Genomic DNA, 9,534 nt, shown 5'->3' on the forward strand with positions numbered 1-9,534 from the left:
CTACTCGGGAGGCTGAGGCAGGAGGATCGCTTGAGCCCAGGAGTTTGAGGTTGCTGTGAGCTAGGCTGACGCCACAGCACTCACTCTAACCTGGGCAAAAGAGTGAGACTCTGTCTCAAAAAAAAAAAAAAAGACATGACCTTCCCTAAAGAAAAACTGAAGGATATATAGAGAGAAAAAGGAAATGCTAATGAGCAAGAAGGAATAGTTAGCAAAGAAAGTGATAGGCACATGAGTAAATCTAAAGCATTGGCTAAAAACAATACTAATACAGGAAGTAAAAAACAACAAAATTAAAATATTGGACCACAGTTTGGAGTTAAATCTGTCTATGGACCTTACATTGCTCAGGAGAAGGGCGGGGATATTGATTTACTTCAGATTTTAAGTTGTAACCATATTAAAATTTTAAGAGTAGGCTGGGCATGGTGGCCCACGCCTGTAATCCTAGCACTCTGGGAGGCCGAGACAGGAGGATCACTTGAGGTCAGGAGTTCGAGACCAGCATGAGCAAGAGCCAGACCCCGTCTCTACTAAAAATAGAAAAAATTAGCTGGGCGTGGTGGCACATGCCTGTAGTCCCAGCTACTTGGGAGGCTGAGGCAGGAGAATCCCTTGAGCCCAGGAGTTTGAGGTTGCTGAGAGCTAGGCTGATGCCACGGCACTCTAGCCCAGGTGACAGAGTGAGACTCTGTCTCAAAAATAAATAGGTAAATAATTAAAAAATAAAAATTTTAAGAGTCATCATTAAAAGCATACGAGTAGAATATATAACTTCCCTACTAGTAGAGAAAATGCTTTAAGAAAACTTTTAATTAAAAAAAAAGCAAATAAACAGAAAGAAGGAAAATTGTTACCTTTTGGCCCACTACCATTTTAAGCAATAATCCTTCCCTTTTATAATATATGACAATACGCTAAAGTGCTTAATACTTTCTACGTGGAATGATGTAATGCTGTAATGTCAGCCTGTCCTCAAAATGAGTCACATTTCTGGCCTGGCCCTGCTGCGTCATGCCCTCTGTGGAGACCCTCTCTTCTGTGCCCAGGGCCAAGCAAAGACCAGAAAAATGCAGCCTGTCTGCCTCCACTGCTCAACACAGGCCCACTGCACTGACAGTCAGGAGCAGAATGGCCAGTAGACATCCCGAGTGTCAGTACATGTCATGGGGCAGGATCATATTTGGGTTCTTCCCCCCATTATTAAAATCATGTAAAGAAAATATAAAGAAGAAAATGAAAGTCCTACTTGTTAATCCTCCCACACTAGGACTAACCATTATTACCATGTTAGTTTATTCCTGTGGACTTTTTTGTTGTTGTTTTGGTTTTGAAGACAGAGTCTCTCTCTGTCACTGGAGCTAGAGTGCCATAGACTCAGTCTAGCTCACTGCAACCTCAAATTCCTGGGCTCAAGAGATCCTCCTGCCTCAGCCTCCCAAGTAGCTGGGACTACAGGCACACACCACCATGCTCAGCTAATTTTTCTATTTTAAGTAGAGACGGGGTCTCGCTCTTGCTCAAGGAGGTGTCATTGAACTCCTGAACTCAAGCGATCCTTCCGCCTCGGCCTCCCAGAGTGCTAGGATTACAGGCGTGAGCCACCGCGCCCGGCCTCTTGTGGACTTTTTAATAGGTATAGAATCACAGTGTATATGCTATTTTGTACCCTATCCCTTTTAGTCACAGTCACACTGTGGCCATTTTTGCAAACTATTTAAATGTTCTTCAGGGGTGTAATTTCTGGTGCATTGTTTTGATGCACTGGACCATGTCTTTATTTTCTTAAGCACTTTTCTACCTGCCGATACCATTCCATTGGGCCTGAGAGGACACTGACTCTTACAGCTCTAGGACCATGCGATGGGTCCTGCAACGTCTCTTGGGAGACTTTTACATTTTACAGGTCTATAGTAAGTAGTTCAATTTTAGATGAATGGCGTTGGTCCCTGTTCTGAACACTAGTTTCTTGCCAGGGATCCACCTTGACTTTGACAGATATCACAAGGGCCTCTTTCTACCCGGCAGAGATGGTCCGTGGCCCCTAGGAGGGAGTCTTGTCCTTGCCAGGGAGAAGCTTGCAAGCACCACGCTGTGGTAATCGGTATGCATCACTGGCAATGGGGCCAAAGTCACAAGCACCATCCCTTTCCCCTCCGGTGTTTGCACACTGGGCGAAACATGGTCATGTGTCACGTGCATCTGCTCGGCCGTGGCTGCTCCAGAGATGTCTAGATGAGGGGGAAGCAGCTTAGCCAAAACCCACCAGAGGGCACATCCAGCTGCTGCAGCAGGTCACAGGTGTCCTGTCTATGCCGAGGTGCCACACCCTGACGAAGCCATCACCCACCTGTGTTTCTCTGGCAGATTTTTGTCCAGCAGTGCCTGGCAGGGAAGAACTTATCTCATGTGAAAGGCGGCTGCCTCCTGTGTGGGTACCTGAAGCTGCTGCCCATGTTCAGCATAGTGATACCAGGAATGATCAGCCGCATCTTGTACCCAGGTAAACTCTTGATTCTGATGAATTCACACCAATCAACTTTTCATTTCTTAGATTCCATGAAGAGTTCCTGGGTTGGAGGTGCCCCAGAGTGCTTCCTCGGGAGCTGATAGGTCAGGCTTGGGATGTGGCCAAGCAGAAGTCTGGCAGAAACTGTGGACATAGGCAGCCAGAGAGAAATTGCAGGGAGATGGATTCAGGCAGGGAAGAGGAGATCAGTGCATCTTCTCCCGGGCCAGAGCTTCACTCCTTCCAGAAGGAGCCCAGTCTCTGCCATGACTTCGAGACACAGTCTGCAGGAAGGTCAGGTCGCTCGCATCACATCACAAACGCCATCACGCTGGACACAGCCCGTGTGCCAGGCACTGTGCTGGGATCTCACGGATGCTGTCACTGCTTCTCACAGCCCCAGAGGTGGCCTTGCCTGACCTCATTGAATTCGGGCACACTGGAGCTCAGTGTAACCCCAAGTGGGCCTGACCCTTTCATTAAACACCATTAAAACATTCCTGTCTCCCTTTATGAGCTATCATAATTCCATGGATGTGCATCATCCCCCTTTCAGCCTGGTTTTACTAGGCTGTCCTATCTCTCCATGTAACAGGTCGGCTTGTTTGTTAAACTTCATGGAGCACATACTCCGGTAGGTGGCGCTGCAGGAGCGGAGCCGGCGACTTCCACAGGAGGCTTTTGCTGCAGTGTTTTTGACAAGGCCAAACAAAACGCAGTGCACTTTTTATTGCTAAGTAACATGTGCAGTATACATCTTTAACCCTAATTCATCCTTCAGTCTGCCTCTGAGACATGCCTCTTGTTTTTTATTCTAACTCCTTCCCGATTGCAACAGAGAAGCGCTCCTTTTCAACATTCCCAGATTTGGTCTTTGGCTGTCAAGCCGTACTTCTTTAGGTCTATAGGTGGTGCTTCCTTTAGGTTAGAAAATCGGCCCTGCTGCTCTGCAAGACCTCCAGTCCCAAATACTCGGAAATAACACCCCTATCAGGGCTAAGGGAGTAAGGTTATGAGTTGCTCACACATCAGTGCATGGACAGATAATCTGTTTGCTTTCCTAAGACCTAGCTGGCATCACTGAAAGGCTTACTGAGGTCACAGAACTTGCTTTGGGTCACGCAGCAGATTGTAGAAGCACCTGTTGGTTTGATTCCTGGGTGCCTGACTCCAAGCCCTTTCCTTCCCCCAGGCTCCCGAAGAGTGTGCAGGATACCATGCCGCGGTCTCCAGTGGTCCAAAGTCTAACATCTGCTTATGAATACGTGATTCCTAATTTGCTTCCCTTTCCCTGGGCTCAGATTTTAGAGCTCTAAGGCCAACATGTCGATGTGACTATTATCTCTCTTTGCAGATAAAGTGGTATGTGTTGTACCCTCAGAATGTCAAAAGTACTGTGGCATGGAAACTGGTTGCAGCCCCATCGCCTACCCCCTGCTGGTGATAGAGCTGCTACCCAGTGGTAAGAAGCGAGGCCTGCTGCCGAGGGCCATAGAAACCCCATCTGTGTCCCCATTGGAGCCTCTGCCCTCGCAGTGTAAATGGATGGTTAGGAGTGAGGGCCGGAGTGGCTTATCCACCATCAGCCCATCATTCCAGGTGGAAATGCAGGCTGCAGGGCGGGAGGGACGGCAGTGCTCCAGGGGGCCCAGCTTGGCCTGAGGGAAGGAGCAGGGCCTCCCCCTTCCTCGCAAACTGGGACGGGACGTCCTCTCAGGCGTGGCCATTAGCATTGCTCACTTCGCCCGCTCAGTTCCTTCCTTTGCTCGCTCATTCAGGAGATGGCCTCCACACCGTGCTAGGCATTGTTCTAAGCTGTGAGAGTACAAAGGCGAGCAGAGCCTAGTTCTGCCCTCAGAGAGCTCGCAGCCCAGTGGGACAGGCAAGGAGACGGCTGGCACCCAACAGTCAGATGACTTTCGTCGTGCGATGGCAGAAACCTGTGCATTTATCTCACCTTCTTTCCCAAATCCCACTGACGTCGCCAAGCAAATATTTCAATTTAAGGAAACAATTCTATGTTAGCTCTGGAGAACAACAGCTTGGAAAAGTTGAGGCATTTCCCTAAAATACAGTATAGATGAAATCAGGTAGAGGGGAATACTGACCATCCTGCAGTTCAGGAAGTGAGTTGTCTGGACTACCCAGCCAGGCCTGCGAGTGACAATGGGCAGTGAAAGGAAGGCATGTCACAGGTCCCCAGTCTATGCCTGGCCTGAGTGGCTCCCCTGAGTCCGGTTGGGGGCGTTGCTACAGTGGGCTCCCAGCTCAGAACGACACACAGAAACACAGAAATCTCTCAATCCAGCAGTTAACGTCCCTGCCACATGGTGGCCTTCCAGGCACTAATACTAGATTGTCATGCATGTAACTAACATTTGCCGAGCACTTGCTGTCGCGGCCCGGATTGCAGAATGGGGGATGGACACAGAAAGAAACACACAGACACACACAAGACGTACAAGACTGCAGTACTCGATTTGTACCGGTCAGTTTATTTATATACTTTTTCTATGTCCGGCAGCTACTTCCTGGTACGTGACTACCTTGGGCACCTTGAGGAAAACACATTTTCATTCCTTCCAGACGATTGCTCAATGGAAGCAGATGTTTGCATCTTAACTTCTTGCATCTTAACTTCTTTATCTCATTACCGTATGCAGGACAATGAAACGCCTTGGCTTGTTTGCAAGACCCCAGGCGCTTGGTTATCTGTCATAAAACTGTCATGAGGAATAGTTCTGTTTGGTCAACAGGCCGTGCCTGGGCCTATTGACCTCTGGCGCCAAGGAGAGCACACCCAGTTTCTCTGACTCTGGGCTTAAGCCAATTTTGCCCAGGGACGGTCCCTACACTTGCTCTATATCGGGCATTGTGCTAACCCATCTACTTAATTTATCTTAATCTTGACAATAGCTCTATGTTGTAGGTGCTGTTATGCCCACTTCACAGATGAGGACACTGAGACACAAGGAGCCACATCACTTTTCCATGGTCCGAACCTTCTCTGAGCTCCTCGTCTGTCAAAGGGGAGCAGCAATGGTGTCCCCCGCACAGGACTGTAGGGAGAATGGTGCCGGCCTGAAGAGAGGTTCTGGCTCAGAGTGACCACCCAAGAGATACTAGCCCCTTATTATACAAAGACACAGTAGGGAACTATCAAGTCTTATCACAAAGTGAGGACAAATGTAACGCATTCATCTACCTTAGGTGGAATTCTACTCCAGATAAAATGTGAGGTTTTTGTAGGAGAAAATCTGGTATGTGGAAAAGTTCCTCAGGAGGCCCGAGTCCTCTCCTGGCATGGTCAGAGAGCCGGAGGTCCAGGAAACGTCCCTTCTTTTCCAGGCTTACGAGGATTGATGCTGTCCACCATCTGCGCCTCTTTCCTGTCCTCCGTAACTTCTATTTTCCACAGTGCCAGCACCCTGTTCACACTGAACATCTACACCGTGATGCGGCCTGTGGCCACTGAGATGGAGCTCATGGTGACAGGAAGGTAAAGTGCCTCCAATCACAGGCGTGACTGCTGCTGTCAGGGAAACGGTCCCACAGTATGTTATGACGGAAAAAATTTAGGCTGTAATACTGAATATAGGGTTATTCTATCTTCATATAGTCTGCTTGTTGTTCTATTTGTTTTTTGCTGCAGTTTTGTAATGAAGATGTATTGCTTTGATAATCACAAAAGAAACTGTTTCCATGTGGGAAAAAATAAAGTGATAATCACAGTGATTTAAAAAAGAGCACAGTTTAGTTACCCCCAAAATAGTCTTTTTGGAGAAATTTACATAAATTATCTTGTTTTCTCATTTGGTCCTCATGAGAGCCATTAAAATTAAGTTTTACTGTTCTCATTCTCACTGCCCAAGTGGGGAGACAGCAGCTCAGAGAGGGGGGAATGATTCACCTAAGACCACATGGTAAGTAGGGGAACCTGTCCGCTCGGTCCCTGTCTTTAAGGGCTTCTTCCACAGCGTATTAGTTGGCTGCCCATGGGCCACATCCAGCCACACACCTTTAACTTGGCCTATGGTGTGTCTAAATCACTTCCTTTACCTCCCATCAAGGTGCCCTTGATTACCTCTTCTATCTGTCTAAGCCCTGCAGGTGTTTGAGTTTGCCTTGACATTTCTATTAGCATTCCATGGTTTAAAAAGCATTTTTCTGAGCAATTTTAAGAAAACAGATTTCAGTTGTATTTAAACTGTCAGAGAATATAGAAAAAAAAGAAAACTTAAATTCATGTTATGAAGCTCAACATATTGATGCCCAAACCTAAGAAATACAGCACAGGAAAATATCAAATAAAAAAACTAATCTCACATTTAGATATCAATGCAAAAATTATACAGGAAATATTAGACACAAATCCAACAATACATTAAAACATTAAAAGAATGTTAAAAAGGATGATATTTCATTACGAGATGATTTTTTTCCCAAAAATACAAGGATGGTTCAATATTTGGAAATACGGTTATGTAACTCACCATATTAGCATATCAAAAGAGAAAAATCATATACATGTATTCAGAGATGATGAAAAGGCATTTGATAAAATGTATACTTTTCAACATGAAACATCTACATCACCCTAACAGCATATATTACGCTTAATAAACTAGAGAAGAAAAAGCAAATGTCCCCCTCGCCACTGTGTTTACACAGTTGGACAAAGAGAGAGAGGGAGGGAGGGAAAGAGGAAGGGAGATAGAGAGAAAGTAGACCCACAGGTGACGTTAGCACACAAGGACTTTAAAATAACCATTTTTTTCTTTTTTCTACTGCTTTCTATTCCTTATGATTTCCTTTTTTCTATTTACTTTGGATTTACTACTCTGCTCTTTTTTCTAGCTTCTTAAAGTAGACATTAAGATTATTGGTTAAAGGCCAAGCACGGTAGCTCATGCCTGTAATCCCAGCATTTTGGGAGGCCAAGGCAGGAGGATCGTTTGAGCCCAGGAGTTAGAGACCAGCCTCAGCAACATAGTAAGAGCTTGTCTCTACAAAATTTAAAAATTAGCCAGGCCTGGTGGCACGCACCTGTGATCCCAGCTACTCAGGTGGCTGAGGCAGGAGGATCACAAGGGCCCAGGAGTTCCAGCTGTGATCGTGCCACTGCACTCCAGCCTTGGCGATAGAGGGAGACCCTGTCTCTTAAAAAAGAAAGAAGATTATTGGTTTAAAACCATTCTTATTTTTTTATTATAACCACTTAAAGTTATAAATCTTCCTCTAAGCCCTGCTTTAGCTGTATCCCACAGATTTTGATATGTTGTATTTTCATTTTCATTCAGTTGAAAATATTTTCTAATTTCCTGTGATTTTTTTCTTTGATCCATGGATTATTTCAAAGTATGCCATTTGATTTCCAAGTATTTGGGGCTGTCTTATTGTTAATGATTTCCGATTTACTTTCGCTGTGATCCAACATGCTCTATGATTGAAATTTACTATACTTTTGAAATTTCAGTACTTTTGTAACAGTGGAAGAACAAGACAAATTCAGTAAGAATATTGTGATATATTATAGCATCATAACCTGTACAATGTTCGGTGTCTTCTGTCCTGACAGAAGGGTGTTAAAACCTCCAGTTATGATCGTGTAGCTGCCTGTTTCTCCCTCTCTATAGTTCTGTCATTTTTTTGCTTCATCTATTTTGACATTCTGGTATCGGGGCTTACACATTCATGCTTGTTGTGGCTTTCCGCAGAATTAAGCCTTTTGTCATTATGAACTGTCCCTTTTTATCTCTGCTAATACTCCTTGTCTTGAGGTTTCCTTCATTATTAATATAACCCACACCAGCTTTCTTATGCTTAATGTTTATAACCAGTCTTGACTTTTAATCTATAAATATATTTCAAGTGAGTCCCTTGTAGAGCACATATAGTTGGATCTTTATTTTTTTAATCTAGTCTGACAATCTCTACCTTTTAATTTGAGTGTTAATTCATTCACATTTAAAGTAATCACTAATATGGCTGGGAATAATTTTAATTTCTTTTGGTTGCACTGAGGATTCTAATATACATTCTTGATCTCTCACAGTCTGCTTAGAGTTAATATTACACCACTTTATGTAAGATATAAGCACCTTGCAACGTATACACTATTTCGCCTTCCATCTTTTGTTATTGCTGTCACGTATTTTACATCTACATACATGATAAACCCCACACTACAGTGATAGTGATATTTTTTGCTTTAAGCAGTTGCCAATATTGATATATATTAATAGATATATAAGCAGTCAATTGCAGATATAGATATATAGATGAGGTTTTGCTCTGCTGCCCAGGCTGGTCTTCAACTCCTGGCCTCAAGCCATCCTCCTGCCTTGGCCTCCGAAAGTGATGGTTTATGGGCATGAGCCACTGTGCCTGGCCTTCGCCTATATTTTGGTGAAGAATATAGAATTCTAAGTTGACAGTATTTTTCTTCACCACTTTAAAGATTCTGTTCTAATCTCTTCTACCCTCTTGTTTCTGATGAGAACTCGGCCATAATTCACATTGTTGCTCTCTATATGTAACACATCCTTTTTCCTGTGGCTTTAAAGATTTTCTCTTCATTTTTGGTTTTTCGCCAATTTCATTATGATATTTGTGTGTGTGTGTGTGTGCGTGCGTGTGTGTGTGTGGTGTTTATCCTGCTTGGGTTTTGCTAAGCTCCTCCTCCACGCTATAAATTAATGGTTTTCACCAAATTTGGGGGACTTTTGACCATTATTTCTTTGCATATTTTTCTACTCCATCTTGTTTTCTTTTTTTGTAACTCTACTTACACATATATTATTTTTGATATTATCCCACAGATCTTTGAGGCTCTGTTTCTTAAAAAAAATTTTTCTCTGTGTTCTTCAGTTTAGTCCTATCAGTATGTCTTCTGGTTTCTTGGCCCTTTATTGTGCCATTTCCAATATATTGTTAAGACCAAGCAGTGAATTTTTCATTTTAGATATGGCACTGGAATTTCAGTTCTGGAATTTCTATTTTTTTATTTTATTCTTTTTTTTTGA

The sequence above is a fragment of the Propithecus coquereli genome, unplaced genomic scaffold (genome assembly GCF_000956105.1).
Source record: "Propithecus coquereli isolate 6110/MARCELLA unplaced genomic scaffold, Pcoq_1.0 Scaffold698, whole genome shotgun sequence".
Taxonomy (NCBI): domain Eukaryota; kingdom Metazoa; phylum Chordata; class Mammalia; order Primates; family Indriidae; genus Propithecus; species Propithecus coquereli.